This window comes from Lissotriton helveticus, chromosome 12 (assembly GCF_964261635.1).
Source record: "Lissotriton helveticus chromosome 12, aLisHel1.1, whole genome shotgun sequence".
In the NCBI taxonomy this organism is placed as follows: domain Eukaryota; kingdom Metazoa; phylum Chordata; class Amphibia; order Caudata; family Salamandridae; genus Lissotriton; species Lissotriton helveticus.
Genome location: NC_136073.1, coordinates 218267923 through 218288328, shown reverse-complemented (window position 1 = coordinate 218288328; position 20406 = coordinate 218267923).

Sequence of the window (20406 nt, the reverse complement as noted above, 5' to 3'; positions counted from 1 at the left end):
AATTTTGAATAAAATGGAAGGTTCAAACGAAGGGCACGAGAAAATAGTAAATAAGGAGCTAAAAGAGGCTATTCAGGAGTCTGTTAAGCAGGATTTAGGGAAAAGGAAAATAAATGAGGAAGAAGAACATCTTTCAGTTTTCAGAAGAAGAGAGTGTAAGAGGACCAGGAGGTAAATGTTTATCTAAAAAGAAGCATTTAAATGAGAAACAGGGTCAGAGTGGAGTCCCAAGCGGCTCAAATGGGAAAGGTATCCGACGAGGTACACAAGGAAGCCAGTTTGACACTGGTAAGTAAGGAAGAGCATCTGGTGATGCATGTAACATCAGTGAGGAGGAGTTGGATGAGTACATATTAGATCTTGAGTATAAAGATGGCTTAGGAGAAGAGATTTAGGACAGAGGAAAAGAGAAAAATAAGGATACAGTTGTGGATCCTTTTGGGGAGTTTTTGTTTTGCCCTAAGGACATTAGACACCCTAGGGGGTAAGGACTGGTGGCCACTTGAATATGTGGCACTCTACATCAAGGCTAGAATTAGGAAGCCATTAGAAAAGGAGGAAAGAAATGTAGGGCGGGCAGAATGTTCAAGCCCTAACATTGAGGATAAAATTACTATGACTCTTAATATTAACCAGGAGCTCATTACTTACCTTTTTAAAATGGGTAAGGATCCTAGAAAAGGATTGGATAGGTCATTGAAACAATGTCACAACAAGGTTCTTGATATTTTGGGACCTTGGAAAGATTTTTGATGCCATTGAGGAGGCATACCTCAAGAATATGGAACTGGATCTTTCCTTATTGCATGGTTGGTGCCAGAAGGCAATCTGCTTTTTAGGAAATGCTAATGCCGGCATCCTCTCAGAGAGAAGGAAGACAATACTGATGAGAATTAACCCAAAGTTGAGTGATTTGGCCAATAAAGAGTCCAGTGATGAGGCACACGAGATATTATTTGGTGAAGGAATAGTTAAATCATTAACCAAGTATGTCCATACTTTCACAGGTTTGAATAAGGCGCATTATTCTATGCGCAGGGTTTTTAACAGTGGTAGTTTTTATGGTCAGGCTGCAAGAATAGTGCAAGCTACCGGCCGAGCAAACTTCAGAGATCATTATCAGAACCAGACAAGTGGTTATGTTAGAGGTCAAGGAAGTTACCATTTCTCCTCTCAGAGAGGAAGAAGTCGTATACGAAGCGTCAGAGGAAAAGAACAAAGTCAGGGACAAAATCGGAGCTAGGGTGAGTATGTAGACAGGTTGTTCTTCTATCCCGAAAAGTGTAGGAGGAAGATTACATTATTTCATAGAAAAATGGAGGGAGTTAACCCAGGATGCATGGGTTTTAGAAACTATAGAGGGGTTTCGAATAGATTTCAATTCAGTCCCATTTCAGGTGAAGGAACCACACCAGCTGGTATTTCAAGAAGCGCTGTTATTAATAGTAGAAAAAGAGGTAAGTATGATGTTAGAGAAGGATGCAATTAGGCGAGTGAAGGAGGAAGAGAAAGGTTTTGTAAGTACTTTGTTCCTTGTAGAAAAGAAAGAGAAAGGATGGAGACCGGTAATAAATCTAAGGAATTCAAATCAGTTTGTGACTTCTCGTCATTTCCAAATGGAGGGTATTCACTTTTTGAGAGATGTTCTACAAGAAGGAGATTGGACGGTGAAAATGGATCTGAAGGATGCATATTTCACTATTCCTATAGCAGAAGAAAGTCAGAAAGTCCAACAGTTCACGTGGAAGGGACAATTATTTCAATTTCAGAGCCTTCCATTTGGTTTTTCCTCTGCCCCTTGATGTTTCACCAAGGTTATGAGGTCTGTGGTAGGTTTCTTCAGGGAAAGAGGTATCAGGATGATAATTTATCTGGACGATATTTAAATTATGAATTGAGATTTTGTGATTCTAAAGGAACATTCATTTTTCGTTATGACCACTTTTGAAAGCTTAGGTTTTCTAATAAATGTAGAGAAGTCAGTATTGGAACCTGTAAGGAAGGTGGAGTTTCTTGGTTTTGGGGAGGACAAATTTGCGTGCCAATTGTGTCTTCCGGAGGAGAAGGTGAGGAAGATAAAGCAAGAAATTCATAAAGTTATAAACAGGGAGAGAGTTACTTTGAGAGATTTGGCAAGAGTGATTGGTTTATTGTCTTCGTCAATTCAGGCGATTTTTCTGTGACCACTCCATTACAGAGCATTACAGCGCTTGGAAAAAACAGGCTGTACAATGGTGTGTGGTATGGAGACATGGTGGATGTTTCTATGGAAGCAAAGGAGGAATTGATTTGATGGAGAGAGAACATGGGTGCGTGGAACGGTAGATTTTTTGGTGTTTCCCAAGAATATGTCTTAGAGACGGATGCAAGCAATTTTGGATGGGGCGCATCTGGTCTGGGGAAAGGAACTGGGGGGGGGGTGGTCCCCGTGAGAGAAAGAGAGTCCTATAAATTGTCTGGAGATGAGAGCAGGCTTGTTTGCCTTGAAGAGTTTCAAGAGAGATTTGGTAGGCAGGTCGGTGCTGCTCAGGATGGACAATGGGTCTACTGTGGCTTACATAAACAAACTGGGGGTACTTGGTCAAAGGGACCGGCGGAGTTAGCGAAAGAAATTGGTCTGAAGGCAGAGTATTTACTGGGTGTCAAGAATGTGTTGGCAGATTGGAAATCAAGGAATATGATAGATTACAGCGATTGGAAGATGAGAGGAGGTTTTCACGCAAGTGATGGAGAGAATGGGTCCTCTGGAAGTGGATCTCTTTGCGTCAAGGTTAACCTTCCAGTTGGAGGTATGTGAGTTGGAGAACAGATCCAGGGGCCATGGCGGTGGATTCATTCCTGCAGGATTGGAGAGGTGTGAAGGGTTAAGCCTTTCACCGTTCTCCAAGATTCAGAGAGTTCTGGTTCAGGTGAGGAAGCAGGGATGCAAAATAGTTTTAGTAACTCCTTTTTGGAAGAGTCAAGCTTGGTTCCCTTCTGTGATGGAGTTAGCTGTGACAGAGCCACTTTTGATTTGGGCTTTCAGAGGTTTTTTGAGGAATGTGGAAGGAGAAGAACACCCCTTGGTGGAGTCGGGTTCTCTCAACCTTCTCACGGATCTTTCTGGAGCGGCTGCAGAATTTCTGTTTGAGTCCTGGCCTGGGCACCAGGACGAGAAAGATATAGAGGATCTTGGAAGGTTTGGTTTCGTTGGTGCTTGGAAAGAGGTTGGATCCCTTGGAAGCAATTGACGTTCAAGTGGATCATTTTACGGCTGGTTTGTTTGAGAAGGGAATGTCGTATAGGACTGTGAACTGTTATAGGTCGGCAATTTCCTCGGGCCAGTCATTAAGTTATGGTCTGCCCATTGGAAGGAGTCCTTTGGTTTGTAGAGTTATGAAAGGTATTCAGATTAAGAGGCCTCCAGAATATAAGTATCTCTTTATGGGATGTTGACTTGGTTCTGAAGTTGTTTGTGGGTTGGCCAAGTAATACGTTCTTGGAGTCTAGAGAGTTATCATGGAAGCTACAACATTATTGTGCCTTATTTCTTTCAGGAGAGTTTCGGATATCAAGGCGTTGCAGATTTCTCATACGTAATGGTGTTCTTTTGAGTTATGTAGAAGGACTAAGACTGTCTAGTTCAGTTTATATCCAGTTTTTGATGAATGTCCTGGTTTATGTGTGGCTCGTTGTTTAAAGGAGTATAAAAGCAGAATGTTGGAAAAAAGGGGAGCTGGAATGAATCCGGGTTCAATCTCTTATGTGAAACCTTACAAGGCTCTTTCTAATGCAACTATTGCTAGATGGGTTAAATGTTCCACGAAGGAGGCTGTTGTCGATGTGTCTAAATTAACAGTGCATTCTGGGCGTGAAGCTATGGCAAGTAAGGTGAGTATGTTAGGTGGAAGACTAGAGGATATCATGAAAGCAACCGACTGGTCTTCTGTTTCAAGTTTCAGAGGTTTATTTTTTTTAACAGTTGAACATGCTTCAATATGTGTTTTAGACAGCTTCGAACATGCATAATGCTAGCCTCCTGTCTTGACATAAAATTGCGATTATAATATGTTTACTGATTATAGAATCGTGATTTTATTAAAGACAAGGGGGCCAGCCTTATCTCACCCACCCTTCCCTTGGGTGTGGCATTATTCTAATACGTTTCAGATAAGTTTATAGTGTAGTTTCTGATAAGTTTATTGAGTATTGGTTGGGTTTGGAATTTTTGATACAAGCTTTTTGATGTTTCTTTACGCAGCTAATTTTGTTTATATGTTTTATTATAGAGAATTAAAAATGGTTAATTCAAGCATCGCAATTCAATGCCATCTTTGTGGCTTGAGAACATTGTCAAAGGTGGTTCTGTCATGAAAGACTGCTGCCCCTTTATTGCTGTGTCAAAGAGGAACACAGGGCATGAAACTAGGGAAAAAGGGGTAAGATATTTTCAGGGAATCAGCTGGATTAATAAAATATTATTGTTTCAGTATTTACTATATCACAAAAAAGAAACCTAATGGAAAAGTTGGTGCTTAGATGATGTGAGATGCAACTAGCTTGAACAAAGTACTGGTGAATGGCGAAGTGCCACCTCTTGCACAGTGGCCACGGCGGGTGACTCCGGAACACGGGGCTCGCGGTACAATCGCCGGCGGCAGGTTAGCCCAGCACCATGTGACTCTGGGCAATGGCTCGCTCAATCTTCCCAATGGCCCCCAGTGCCTTGACACCCTTAGGGGTAATTGTTGGCGCTTTACAAATACCGTATTATTATTATTATCAATTTCAGAACTCCTCAGTAGCAATCCTGAAAATTAAATCAAATGCTCTGGAGGTCAAAGACCTAAGAATGAGGTGTTACATTTGTACGGTAAATCACACAAGACGACAGGGGTGAGTATCTACTGAGATTTGCAGAAACTTTTAAGAATCTAATTTTGCATGTGTGAGGAAAGCCATCTTGCTTCCATTCATATAATTTCAATGACTGTTTTAAGGAAATACATCAACAAGGTGGGGGACCATTACTATAGGTCAGATCAGCCTGTAAGATACTCTTAGGTTGGGCAATCAACACATTTAAGAGTGGAAGCCAAATGTTTTCTTATCACTTCTTAAATGTCTGAAATTGAAGCAGCTCAGCTCTGCTTTAAGGACTTTGAGAGCTGCACATGCGTCCAAGACTTGTACAAATAATAATTCATACTGGTTGTAAGGAATGCAACCGTGGGTGTATATGGAACATCTGAGTGCATAATAGATTCAGATTACAACAGGTAATACAAGCTTTATTACCATTTCTACAGAGACAACTTACATACATGGTTGAAGCTTAAGGAAACGTGGCTTGATATGGCCTCTACCAAGCCTTTTCACCTTGGAAAGCTGGTGGGCACTGCCCAGAATACTTACCAGTAATCTTAATCACTTCTCTTATCACAGTCCATACCCATAAACAGATTACCATCCATCCTATGACTTGAGTGTTCTGCTTTATGGTCAGTGACACCAAATTTTTCACACTTTATAACTTAGCGGTTTTAAGTATTATCTAATTACGGTGTATGCCTCAAGAGTTGGGCTCGGCCAAGCCCACATGATAGGGGGAACCCAGAGTATGTTGGGAGCTAGCAGAAAAACCAATGTTCCATAAGGGTTCAAAATGCATGATAGAGGTACTGTAAGAAGTCAGAAGCTACTGTTGTCACTCAAGGAAGCTATAGAATAAAGGGATAGAAGCATCACAGACCTGATGTTTTCATTTTTTTACTTTTTCTATCCATTTTAGTTTTGAGCCATTTTATTTAGGAATTGTAGAAAATGTAAAGGTTTAAAAAATACCTACTTTTGATGCAACCAGATCTTAGATACCAGTTCCTTGTTGTTTTTTAAAAAATTATTTTCAACAAGCATGTCCTCTAAATGGTATCCTGACAATTACAGGTTGCTTCACTTTGAATGTATTCGTTGTGTATTTTTTTTTTTTAACATGGTGCACTTCCAAATGGAGATGTTAGCACCTGTCAAATCCATATTATATTTAAAGTGCCATGTGAAGCTGACGAAAAACAAACTTCAAGAAACCTATTCAGACGACCCTTTTTCTTCAAACAGGTGGACGACATGACCCTGGTGAATGCCCTTTCTGGTGACATTTTCTAAATAGTTTGTCTTCCATTACCTTTTAGCCCACCCTCTCTGCTTTCATGTTATCTTGCGAATCTGACCGTAATGTAGGGGTTGCATTTGTTTATAAACTGTCCATGGAAACACATGCGAATAAAGTTGCTGGTACCTGTTTTTCACAACTTCAAGGGCTTCAGACGATTCTCCCGCTGCTGCTTCCTACCGCTAAAACACTTGTTCAGAGTGTTATTTTGAGCAGGTTGGATTATTGTAATGGCCTTCTGTTAGGAGCGTCGGAGTTTCTTCTGAATAGACTGCACAGAGTCAAGGTCTCAGCTGCCAAAATGGCCTTAAATAGATCTAGGGGGTCATCTGCCTCCATGGCCTTGAAAGATCTCCACTGGCTTTCACTAAAACAGTGTATAGCTTTCAAACCACTCTGTATCGTTTTGAAAGCCCTCCAGGGTAGTGGTCCAGGGCACCTACAAAATAGATTAAAAAGATACTCGCCTGGTGGTGCCTTTGCTCTGCCACTGCCAACCTAGTGTGCATTCCAATATTCAGGAAGACCAGAAAAGGCAGACATGCTTTTATGGTTCGAGCTACCCAAATTCGGAATCAGCTGCATGCTCCCACAAGATCCTTAACGGATCTTCTGCAGTTGTGTAGTTCCCACAAATTAGTAGGAACTGCATATTTGGGGACGACAAACTTAAGATGGAGCCAGACTGATTCCATGCACCTCTGCAGGCTATGTTGTCCCTTGGCATACCTAGCTCACAGTGCCACTGTTAGCCCCCTAAACCTAGACTGGGATTTAACAGTATTGACAACTACTGAACATGACAACTCGATTCCCTCAGGAACCATGGTGACAGACCTAGAACTTTTCGCTCATGCTCTCTTTCGCTCGGAGAAATATACAAAGAATACACAACGGGATGTTTTTCAATATCTATTGAACAGGAGCGATTCTTCTACAGAAAATATTTGTTGCAATGATTAATAGACAGAAGCAGACAAACGTTAAGAGTGTCAAACAGTGAATAAAACGAAGTGTTCCATCATCTTCTTGAAACCGCTTATATATGCATATCTGCAGTGTTATTACAATTGAGAGTATTCCTGGAATGCAAACCCCAAGCTACGTGTCTACGGTGTGAATGTATGGTCTGCCAAGAAACCGCCTTCTGGATGATCTAACCCCTTTAACTGGTGGGTAAGAATGTAGGACCCAGTCTTGGTCATAAACTGGACACCCCTCACAGAGATGTCACTCAGTTGCTAGGTAAAAGCTTCAGCATGCAGGGACCCCTCGAAATCAGCAGAAGCATCTCCTCTGATTGAATTTGGAAACAAAGGGATATATTTCGAAACGGGCATCTTTGCCTGGGGCAAAGATTGTGATCTGGCTGCCAATGTTTGTATTTCACAGATAGCTGCGTCGCCATATGGACGTAATAACAGACACGTTTGTATCACGTATGAGGGCCTTGCACATAATGCCAAGGCAATGTAATAGTGTTCTCACAAAGTTGTGTGTGTTAGCAAGGTCAGTGTTCCTTTGAAACCGACCTAAGTTTCACAAATGCAAATGTGTGTCACAAGTTGATGTGACAAAAGGAAAGGAAACTTTAGGAAAGAGCTGTGTACATGTGAATTGGCACTATTTCCTAACAGGCCTAACTCGGGCACATGAAACTGCAATTTAGGAAAGCCCTGAAAACTCTTCCCAAAGTAATTTCTGTTCATATAACAGCAACCCATACTGTTGCATGTATCACTTTATTTTCTCCGTTGCAACTTTTTTTCCCTCTTCCCCTCCTTTTCCCTTCCATGTTCCCCAGTCAGTCTCTACCAGCTGCAGGATACCAGTATGGTCACAGTGTGCTTTATAAATGCTGTAACTAAATACATACATGCTCTCTTCCTCTGTTTTTGTGTGACTACCACCATTTCCCTCTCCCTTATTTTTTTGCACTTACATTATATTCATGTTGCCCTTCTGCTGCAGTTGTCTTTCCTCCTTTCCAGTCTTCTTCTTGATTTGCTTTTCGGGGTTGCAGTAGACAATCATTCTTTTTCATATTACCCTTCTCCCCCCGTTTAAAAAAATTATTTCTGAAATTCCTAACATTGTAGGAATTGTACAAAATCTGTAAGCTTTTAGTTTAAACCAAAGAAGAGATTTCAACAAGGAACCGGTAAACTTTCATTGGAATTCATTTGATTTTTGTGGAAAAGGTATTTCTAATTATGTCGATTCCCTACGATGGAGTGTGGTCTGGCTGACATTCTTCATTTTGCAAACCTGACATGAGGTACTATTACATTTAAAGGAAAACAACATGCACACATACATTATGTCCTGAAGCCTTTATATATCAAATGATGCACAATTTGTCAGAGCTTGCATTCAAGCACACAGTCTACTGGAGCTTTTTATTAATGGTAACGTTTTTCAATTAAATCATTACTTTTAAGATAAACATTGGCTTGTTGACATAAGTGCAGAACCAACAGTTAGATGGCCTGGAAAGTACTGTTACAGCTCTGGTGAGAAAGAATTGACAAGACAGCAAAGCCTCATGGTCAATTGCTCCGAAGAGTCCAGTTGGGAGAATTAAATGCCAATCCACCTGGTGCCGGATCTTCACTCTGGCCAATGGAGGAGACACTCACTGTTGAGCGGAGGGAGAAGAATCTGTACTCCTCAGTAGTCTGACCTAGTGCAATGTGGTCAATTCACATCTATTTTGCAACTAAGACAGCTGACTTTTCCTTAGTAACAATATCTCAAAAGGATTCAGCAAACTTGGAGAATCTGCTTCAGATTACTTTGGACACGGATCATGACAAGCCTACAGAGATGGAGTTAGCCTTATCAAAATGGTCATACTTCTGCATATTCTATTCCAGGACATTCCTCTCAAATTACCTACCAGGACAAGATGTCCAAAGCATTAAAAAGTCAATAGCTGCAAAAAATATAAAAGCAACAAAAGGTAAGTAGATTTAAAAGAAATGTATCAGTTAAAAACAAGCCGAATAAAAAGTTCCCAGCACACAGAGAGCCAGATGTTTACATGTTCCTAGTGGTAGACAAAACATTGCTGTTTCCAGTGTCCGCAGCTGATGTTCCCAGAGGCACACTTTGGAGCAAACTGATACAGTAAATATGTTCCCATCCACCCCATACAGTAGCCTCTGAGGGAGCAAATACAGCCAATCAATGTTATGGCGAAAAAGAGCCTAGATCCAAACCACTAGTTGCAGAGGCAAACCAGGGAAGCTCATAGAACGAGGCCAGGACCAGAGGTATCCGCAGAGGACAGCTGCACAGACGGGCCTTCAACAGGTCCACCAGTATGTGTATGTCTGCAGAGTCAACCAATTGCAACCCCAAGCACAAGTCGAAGGCCCCCTCATAAGTACACAAGAGACAGCGGAACAGAGGCTGGATGCAATTTAGTCATACAGGCTGTAAATACAGGAACCAGTGCTCATCCATTTCTAGGAGCAACAGTGCACCACAGAAATACACCATGCATTCATGGAACAACAGGACAGAACGTAGTGGCAGCTCCATTTGATCTCAAACTGAGACATCCATTATGAGGCCAAAATACTAAAAGCAAAATTCCCACAATAAGGCTCTTGACCAGCGCAAGACCTCCAAAGATTCTTCTGAGGACAAAGTGGATGAATGATGGAAGAACTGCAAACGCCATCTGGAAAGCGCTGACCAACTCAGAGCCAATGCTTCTGAAAAACCCTGAAATTCGAGTTGTAGTAGACATGTTAAAAAATATTACGGACCAGTCCCCCAAAATGGCATGGGAAATTAGTATGGAGAATCGTCTGTATCTCCAAAGATGAACGCACGACCTGAAGGTCAAACGTCTCCTTGGCCAAAGTTAAGGCTCATCTTTTTGAAACAATAAGGCTTTCAGTTTGCTCAGAGCGTCAAAGCACACATTATTAAGATTATTTGAAGGCCACAGCATATTCTCCCCAACTACATAGGCAGGCGGACACAGGACTTGTATGCAACATGTTACAGTGGAAGAGGTAGTCACCACATAGGCAACCCCTGGCTTCATTCCACAACAACCTTGACTGTTCAACATCAGGTAACTCCCATTTGAGAGTAAACTGAAAGTTGTACTAATTATGGCTGCCAGAGACCCTTTCAAGTAGCAAGAAAGGTTCACCACGGACGCATTACATGCCCCATGCAACAAGACGTCCTGGCATACTAAGGACCCACTCAAAGTATTCTCGCAGTCTGAGCCACTGAGAAAACTTCAGTATCCTTATTCCGGCAATGGAATGTGAAAGGAAGCTCCCATTGTTTATGTATGAATCTTTCACCTAACGCTTCATATTTGCCCACTTGATGGAGTTGTAGACAGTACTGAAAGTGGACAGTCAAGATTGGTAGTGTAACTTACCCATGGATTATCCAATCCAAGGATGCTATCTCAGCAACGGTGAAAGGTAATTTCTAAAGCCTTTCAATGTGTAAAATTGTGTATTCCGCACCTTTCCATGCCATAGTAATCTACAGTTCTTCCAAAGGGTAGGATGGTGAAAACAAATCTGTGATGTTAATGTGTCACCACAGCACATGGCCAGAGCATGTCTGTAGTGTTCAGCTTAACAATAGAATGTACCTAAATTGGGACTGCCCATGTTGTAATGCTGACAAGTCTTGCTGAAACGCCTCTATTGTAGATGAGGCAATGTCACCCAAAGAATACATTCTAGATGATAAAGTAGTCATACCGTTGTCCACTAGTGCAAGAGCATGTTCTAAGTTGTCCCTGTCAATCTCCTGCAGCCTTTCAGCAGCTTCTTGCCAAGCTATTTTCCATATCTCGGCGTAAAAGAAGCGCTTTTAGGTGGTTTCCAAGTCATCCGATAAAAGGGACAAGTGTTGTTTTACCTGAGACAGTGTTGAGGTTTTTAGCCGATTAAGGCACAATTTCCCAACACTGTGAGTAGTTACCACCACCGAATGGCCACTTGGTACATATCGCATATCAGGCTTGTTCGCTGTAAATCCCTTGATGTTACCTAGGAACCCATCCTGACATTCTAGTGTCTAGTAGCCACACTAACCATCCCCTCAAATAGGGGTCTGATGAGTTATGCCTACTCTAACACAGCCTAGTATCGATAGTGGTTTTCTCTTATGGTGTTAACCACTGCCAGTTGTCAAATCTTGTAAGAGTGGTAACCCTCAGTGTGTTCACATTTTTTATCTTGGCTAAACCAAGGAAAGTTGTCTGTTGCCCAGTTTTGTTCAGGTAAATCATCTGTTGCAGCATTAAACAGGCTCTGAATAAAGCCTTGGCTCCCTAAACCTCTCAAATCTTTAATCCCCAGATAGGTTTTACATCTACTATATCCCGCCAAAAGTCAAACCTTGTAGAAAGAGCTGAGAAAGAAAAGAAGCAGAGCAAATCAGCTTAGTAGCCTTGTGTAGAAAATGATGACATAATGCTGAAAACAGAACATCTCATCAAAATTCGCTGTATCATCATAAAGGTCTTCAAAGAAAATGCAGTTGCACGTTTTAAATCTTCTAATGTTTCATATACTGTATCAATGTCCCAATCATCAGGAATAATACTGGGGGTGATATCATTCAAAGAAATACATTTTAAACAAATGTAGAATTTGCAAGAGTTCAGTGGGACCACCCAAATTAAATGACACCCTGTCCCATACAATCCTATCCGGAACTAGAACAGATGAAATGTTCATCCGAGACAAGTCTTTGCTCACAGTGTGATGTGTGTGGGTTCAGAACCAACTTCACAGTGTGTACTGCAGAGTGTTCTGGGACAAAGTGTCCATTTAGGAGAGGGAAGAACACAGTCACAAAACCAATCCAAAGGACTAGGGAAAGTAATGCAATTGTAATCCAAAGGTGTAACCATGGAGAAACAAATTATGTTCCTTTTAGCCAACGATAGAAGACATTCATCTTTAGTTCGAAAGGCAGGGGTGGTAGGAGCGGTGGTACCTCCGATGCATCAGAGGTGAAGTCATCAAAGTTGATGAAGTATCCAGACGTCATCCGGTCTATCTTGGGCAGCTCAGGAGGCTGGTTTGAATTAGACAAAGACTATCTGTGATACATTTACATAGATCATGTTCTTCTCAGGATTCCGAATTGAAATTAGCTTTTCTGTACTTGTAGGACTGCACACTTGGTGTTTTTTATTTTTATAAACAATTTTATTGAACTTTTACCATCGACGAACTGAACATAGCGTCACTGTGACATATTGATCACTTCAGCACAATCCCGTAACTTTCCCCCATCAGGACAGGCCCGGATAAAATCTAGCTTGTTCCCCAGTCCCTCCTCCCACCCCGTCCATGATTGATAAGCCCGACAGGTCTAACCACTTGCCCATATTCGCCCGTGTTTGACTGGACAGCTTCGTGTCTCATAAACAGTTATTTCTTGGATGGCACACCAGTCCACTCTCCTGCACACAGTTGGTATTTTTTAAACAGGTAGAAGGCATACCTCATTGTTAATCAGTGTCTCTTGTTGAAGAAAGGAGGCTTAATTTGTAATTAAAGGTTCCATAACAACCTCCTGTATGGCAGCGAAAGGCGACTGGTAGCTACCCAGCGGTCCACACGACTTACTGTTGAGAATCGGCCACAAAGTTTGGTTTGATCAGATCAATAGAGACAAACGTTTTGCCTCAGCTCCTTACAAGGAAGGGGCACAAGAAATACATTTTGTGAACCTTTAATAGCTAGGACAGGCACAGGTGCTCTGTAAGACAGCCCAAACTCTTTCTTGTCCACAATCTTTTCTCAGACCAGATCCCTGATCTTTGGGATCCAGCCGGTTCTTGCCAGAACAACCTTCACTTCTCCTGTGGCAGTGCGTATTATTAGGATGTTGCTTTGTTCGTCCCCAGAAAACATTAAATTCCTGTAAAACAGCCAAATGTTCATTGATGTCAAACTGTGTTTCTGCTGCCACTATGCTGGCATTATCGAGGTCTGGGACCCACATCTTAACCAAACACAGGATCTCCTAAAGATCCGACCACACAGGGATTTTCTTGACATATTGTTCAAAGCCCTGGGTCCCATATTGGTGATGGACCCAACTGCGACCAGACCCGAATGCCCTTGCTGGTAAATACTGCTTTAAGTCCTGGTTTTCCTCTCCACAACCACGTTTCCCTCAGGATGGTAAGGGAAGCAGAAACGCAGGATCACACCCAAACTTCCCATGGCCTCTTTATAAGCCCGAGAGCTACCCGCCGGACCCTGATCAGAATGTAGTTTCCCAATTGTGTATGTCCCGATAAAGACTTGCAGATCCTTTATAACAGTTCAGGTGTCAGCCGATCGCTGTGCCCATACCCACAGGAATCGAGGACAGGAATCCACAGCCACCAAGATGTACTGGTAAGATGATAGGGTGCCACAGTGGTCAAAATAAACACAAGCCAGAGGCTTGTTTGAAATCAAAAGAGGTGTCTGGGGAGGACGTGCCATGGTGAAACCTTTATCTGCTGACAGATGTCACAACTCAGGACAAAGTCCTTGGTCTGTTTGTAAAGACCTGGCCACCAATAGTGCTGCTGCAATAGTAAAACTGTAGCTGCCACCCTTACATGTGCAGAAGCCACACCCTCATGTGCAGCCAGAATTAATCCCAGTCTGCAATAACGGTTTGGTTTTACTCTGTCCCCTGCTCCTGGAATCTGAGCAAAAGGTATGTTTTGTGCATCTACCTTAAAGGAGTACTTGAGTGGAATGCCTTTTGGCCGGTGTGCGTCATTGTGTGAACCACTGACGGCCACCATGATGTCTTTGTCTATTCTCATAGTTTAGCTAGTTATTGCAGCGGTGCAGTCGCTTTTGCAACTTTATCAGCCAGTGAATTGCCTACATGAATGCCAACACATTGACCTAATGTATGAATGACAAGCCTGTGGCAAGCATTCTTTCAGCTTCCCACCTGTTCCCATAGCAACTTGTGCTTCACTGTACAGTCTTTCGAGTCCTTGAATCCATTCTGGCTCTAATAATGCGGATATTCAGAAGACGGCACACAATGATACGAATCACACACTATCAGTGTGGGGAATACAGCATATGTATTCTGTTGTGCCAGTACTAGAGCCTTAAGTTCTGCCAGCTGTGCAATCACCTAGTGACTGCGGGTATGGTTTTTCAGGATGGAAGGTTCCATTGTGCATACAGCCTTTACAACTGCACATGCAGCTGAATATTGGTGTTTGGTCCCCCACAGCAGGCTGAGCAGAACCATCAGTGTAAATGATACAGTCATAGCATTCTAAAGGCATCATTTCATTTGGCAGTGGGTATTCTGCCCATACTGGAAAAATGCTCATCTGTAATGTAGCGCCAAATCTGTAGTCTACATCTGTTGCAGTGAGGGAGTTTGCCTATTGTGGGCCTTCAGGCTCCTCCCTGCGGTCCCCAACGTGAAAAAACTGGGTGTTCTGGGTGGGACCAGGGCACCCAGTACTGTGGCCAGTCAGAGGGGCCAAAAATCAGGCAGGGCCTGAGAGATGGGATCCTGGTGCCAAAACTGGCTCAGGGAAGGGGGGGGTGCTACACAGCCTTCCCTTAGAAATGAAAAAAAAATGTACAAACAAAAAAAGCTTGGCAGTTCGCTGGAGGCCCCTCCCCTTTCTCCACCACTCTGCAAACGCGCCTCCTGGCGTGCTGCTGGTTGGGGGGATTAAGTTCCCTTCACTGCTGAGGGTCCTAGTAGTGCACCAGGAGGCAGGTTTGCAGAGTGGTGGAGAAAGGGGGCATGGCCTCCGACAACCTTTCAGCAATCCTGCTATGTGGGACTTACTAGAGGTAACAGAAGGGGTAGTTGGCCCCCAAGGACTTATTTAGGAACAACCCATCATTTCACCAAAGAATCTCAAGATCAATATGCGCACTAACTAGCAGGTAGCTGTGGGATTAAAGGAGGAAGACTAGAACAATGGGTTAATGAGGCCACAAACACCTTTAAGCAAAATTCTGGGAAGGCTGGCAGTAATACTACATTAGGATCACTTTAGATATTCTACTTAAATTCTTTATAATTTAGTATACACTATACACCAGTTTGTACCCACAAATATCTTCCACCATCAACAAGATAACATTTCAGATGTATGGTTCAAGGAACTCATACATATGTACTATGTATTCCAGTCAAAGCAAACAAAAGGAGATGATGTATAGAGCACTGAATCTTTTCAGACACTCACCCCCAGTCACAGATCTGGGTTGAATTCATCATCGTTCTTTAGCTCACTTCGCCATCCCAGCTCAGACCCAGCCATATGCAAATCAGTCTTGAACCTGTTCCTCATGTGAACAGTCCAGACTGAATTGCCAAGCCAGGTCTTCCCATGACCAGTCAACAGATATTTTGGAAGAAGGTTTTGGGGAGTTTATCTTTAATTATTCGAATGGTCTTAGATAGCTACCTGTGCTTCTTAACTGCTGACATAGGTAGTAGAAAACATTGCTTTGGTCTCTAAATGTGAATGTATATTATATGCTATTAGCACTGCCTGATATACTTTACTAATGGTGAAGAGGAAGATTCACCCTCGTTTTCTAGATTGGTGGGATCAACATGTAACAAAGTATTGGCACCTCAGACCTGGAATTCACTTGCTATCTGTGTACGGATGCCTCCAAATTATTTCAACTTCAGACAGGCACTCATGACCTGGCTATTTCAACAAGTGTACAACTAGTCCATTCTCTCGGTACAGCAGGTCCTTCTGTTATGTTCTCTTCGGCTATTTAGAGCCATGAAACCTAATGGTGTACATACACTCTACAAATATATCTAACACAACATGAGAAAGCAAAGTACCAATAACACGTGGCAGTCGGAAATCTCAAACATTTGAGTTGTGTGCCATATTTGATTAAAAGTGGGGGATGATCACTTGGGCAAAATTTTATTTTCTTCAACCCTGTTTCCGGATGGTACAAATAACACCACTACAGTTCTAACTTCATAATTAGTCAAGGCATGTCAACCCTGTAAAACTGTGGTCTTTGCAGGACATGACCAATATTTGGGTTTGCCCCATTCCAAAACGTTAGTTTCCTTTCTACTTTATTGCTGTCCTTTAAATTATTTGAAAGTGTTTTCTTCTTCTTTCCCCATTAATGGCAGTCAACAAAAAGACTTATTGATGAATTTCCCAATAACATACTTAAATCTATAAGCTCCACCTAAGAACATGTCCCAGACTGGTCTCCGCTGTTCTCACTAAACAACAGCTCAACTTTCATTAGCAATTCAAATGCAAATGGGGATGGGAAGATTATAAAAACATAGTGAGTGATTTTAAAGGAATAAATATGTATTCGATAGGATGAATTTTTCTTTTATATCATCTTTTCCAAACCCATCAGATTTTGGAACAACTATGCTTTTCCTATTCTTTCACCAGTCCTTTAAAACATAAGGCCTATTTAACTGTAACAATCCGATTTTGTTCAAAATGAAGTATATTAGAATTGTATACATTTATTAAGTGATACTATTGGAAATGACCGGGAGGAGTTTCAGCAGGGTATGCCATCTTTTCCCAAATGTCGGACAGTTCCCTTCTTGTACTTCAATATAGCTTTGTTATATGTGCTGCTTACAGAGGTGAAAACAGAAGTTTAAATAAAAAAGAATCAAGCTCTCATGGTACAAACAAGCATTGAAAATACATTAGGTCTCGCCCTCGTTTAAGGTAAAGCAATTCTGTTTGTAATTAGGTGGCTTTTTAGCTTTGCTTTTATTACTGTCTTTCAAACTTTCATGTACATAACATGCATATGTATGGATATATGTATATATGTGTAGACAGGTTCAAAGGTCACTTCGGTGGGTGGCGCAAGCAGGGCGCAAGCCTGCCAGTAGCATTTAATTTACTGGCCCTGGGTATCTGGGATACCACTATACAAGGGACTGATCAGTAAATTAAATATGCCAAACAGGTATAGCAGTGATAAAGTGCCCAGAGTCATAAAACCACCAACAACAGGTTAGAAAAAATACAGGAGGAAGGCAAAAAGTTCTGGGATGACCTTGCAAAAAGGGCCAAGACCAACAACGCCTTCATCCACCTTGAGTTCCTCAACAGACTCCCACTGACTCCTCAGAGTCTAGCTGGATGAAAAGGAGAGTGAATCAAAGAAATTTTGAACTAGGGTTAATTTCTGATCCTGCCACTGTATTGATGGGCCCCAAAACTAGCAGTTGGCAGGGCAGTGCCACGTTAGGAAAAGTCCTAACAAGGTTTACCTGTTGATATCCTAGTCAAGTCTAATTTGCGTGGTAAGAGGCACCATTGATAATCTTACATTAAGCTCGGTTTTTACACTCCATGTGCTGTAAACATCAAAATCTTTCCAAATGATAGATGCATTTCAGGTAATGGTACTAGCCAAGTGTACCAAAGCAATGAATGCCCAAAGGGAAATGGAACTTGGGATTACCATGTAGTTCAGCTGAATATATGTTCACCATTTTGTGAGTTACAGTACCAGGGCACAAGGTATCCTTCCAAGGGAAAGCAAGAGAGTGGGAGCTTCTAATAAGCTTGTATTGTAACATAAACCTATTGTTTGCTGAGAACTTTGCTATGAACGGAACAATGAAAAAACAAACGCTTTTAAACCACCATTTGCTACAAATCTCATTTATGGAAGTATGCGTAAATATCCTGTATTTTTTTAAGTCTCAATATGTTAAGACCAAATGATCTGGCACTATTTGTTATTTATTGTTCCTGAAATTCTACATTCTACTTGGTTCAAGGACAAAATGTGCATTTAAATGTAGCATTCATAGTTCATTCTGCTAAAATTCATTGATGGAGAATCGTTAAATCTCACTAAAGGATATTAAATTGAGACCAATGTTATTGGCCAAGTATGCTTTAAAGTGCACCAATTGCCACATATTGTCCAGAAAAATGTTTGCCATATTATTCAGCATACAACTGTAAAGGGAGCCCCTAAAAGACATTTGACACAGTTTCTGCATAGGCCCCTGCCCCCACTGTTCAAAGTGTTAGCTCCCCCCACTCAAGACAAATCTAGTTTCACCCCTGCTCCTTGTGCTATGCCAATTTTCACAGTTGAAGTTAGTCCCTTCAGATTCAAATGCATGCAGGACTGAACCCTGTAAATATAACTTTATTTGAGAGTCTGGCTACCTTAAGCATCCAATCTCTCTTAGCTGCAAGACCAGTGTGAGATACGGTCCAATTGGGCAGTGGAGTTATGCAAAATGACTTCCCTCCCCTGATAAATGGGATGAGGGCACCTGAATCCCCTATATCCTAGATATTAATTGGCTTTGGCTGGAAAGGTGGGGGTGTTGCCACCCCCCCCGCAGGGACCTTCATTACGCTCCTGTGATTGGGCGTATAAAACCGGCTACGAGCAACAATGTTCTCGTGGGTAAAGTAACAGTGTTGTTATCCTCTGTTTCATTCATAAAATGCTGACCTCCCTTATAAATAGTACTCGCACTGAGAAAGGACACCGCATGGGCTGTGCCTAGGACGTGGCAGAGCTGGTCGCTGCACTGATGAGATGCGTGAGCCACAATGGGTGGGGGGTGAGCTCCGAAGCACTCGTCAGCCTCCACGTGGCCCACTCCCACAACCCTGTGCGTGGTCAGGAATACCCGACTGTAACGTAAATAGAATCTACAGCATTATAGCAAATTTCCCTGAAAAATATTACAACACAAATCTCTCTGAAAAGGTAAGAATGACAAATGCACTCTGCAATAGATAGGCGCCTGCTCTCAGATCGGGTTCGTGCAAGCTGTACTTTAGAACCACAAGTGATGTTTTTTTGCCTTTATATCACAGTGCAGCATATTGGGTGATAAGGTTGTGTGCAAGGATGATAAACTCGTGTTGCACTGCTCCTCTTGCAGTGTCCAACACAAAGAAAATGTAGATTATCGCTGATGGGGGGGGTCTCTCGTGATGCGGCATGTACAGACAGATCTACGATGACATACCACATAATCCATGTAACTCCTCCACCCCCTCCACTCCCAGTACTATGAGGAAGATCTCGCCTTTCCAGTGGATGAATGCTTGAGCCATTTATAATCTTCGGTTATTCTCCCTGAGGCAAAGTGACACATCTGGGAAGCAGATGCTCTCCAAGATCTAATAAGATGCAGAATCCCCATGCAAATAGACAGGTTTTGTGGAAACGCGTCTTCTGAATTGTTGGAGCAGACTTTTAACGGAGAGAAATCCACATCATTATGTCAGCATCTTTGATACCCTCCAGCAAGCATGAGGGAGGAGAAACGGTGATCGTTACCAACTTTATGTCAATTGCCAAAGGACTCACCAACTAACGGTCTCCCCTCAGTTTCACCTGGTAGTGGCAACTTACATTAGCTACTACGTCACTTCCTGCAATATCGATGTACAATTGCCTACACATATTGACATTTACGTACTTTATAAAGACTTTTGCCTTTAATGGACTTCATTCAAATATATTTTCCTTTAGTTTTTTTTTTTATAGATATACGTCCAAAAGTGTTAATTATACATAACATCAGACAGACACTAACCCTTTAGGTATGGTAAAGTTGGTACTTAATAGTGTTACTCTGTATTTTGATAATTACTTAGCACGCGACACAGTAAACGGACTGAACGGAAAGCAGGCCACCACTTCAAAGACGCTCTATTGACCTTAAGACACCTCACTTTTCTATATTTTCAGTGGACTACAGGCATCCATTTCCGATATGGAACATGTTGCATCTCTATGTTGGTGGCATTCTCAAACACGGTTTTATTGATACTTTTCCATGCAAAACGTCCATCAAAGGGTCACTTCTACAACCACCTTCTACGAACGTAAACAATGTAACTGGGCGGGTCACATTCCACGCCAGCTCCTTCCAGCCACAGCCCACTTTAGCAATCAGACAATGTGAGATTAAAGTTTGGGGGCAGACAGAGTAGGGCTGGACAGGCAGCAAGGGACAGAGATTTAAGGTTTGTTTGCTTGGGGGTGGGGGGTGGGGGGGGGGGGGTTCCTCACCTTGAAGTATGCATACTGCAGAAACTGATAGGGTTCCCAGTCCAGAAACTCGTCTAGGGTCTGTCGGGAGGGCTGGGACTGCCTGAAGACGGGCAGCCCCTGCTTGCAGTGCTTCAGGCACTGAGTCCTTTGCAGCAGGTCTCCGAAGACCCTCAGCTCGGGGAATCCTGC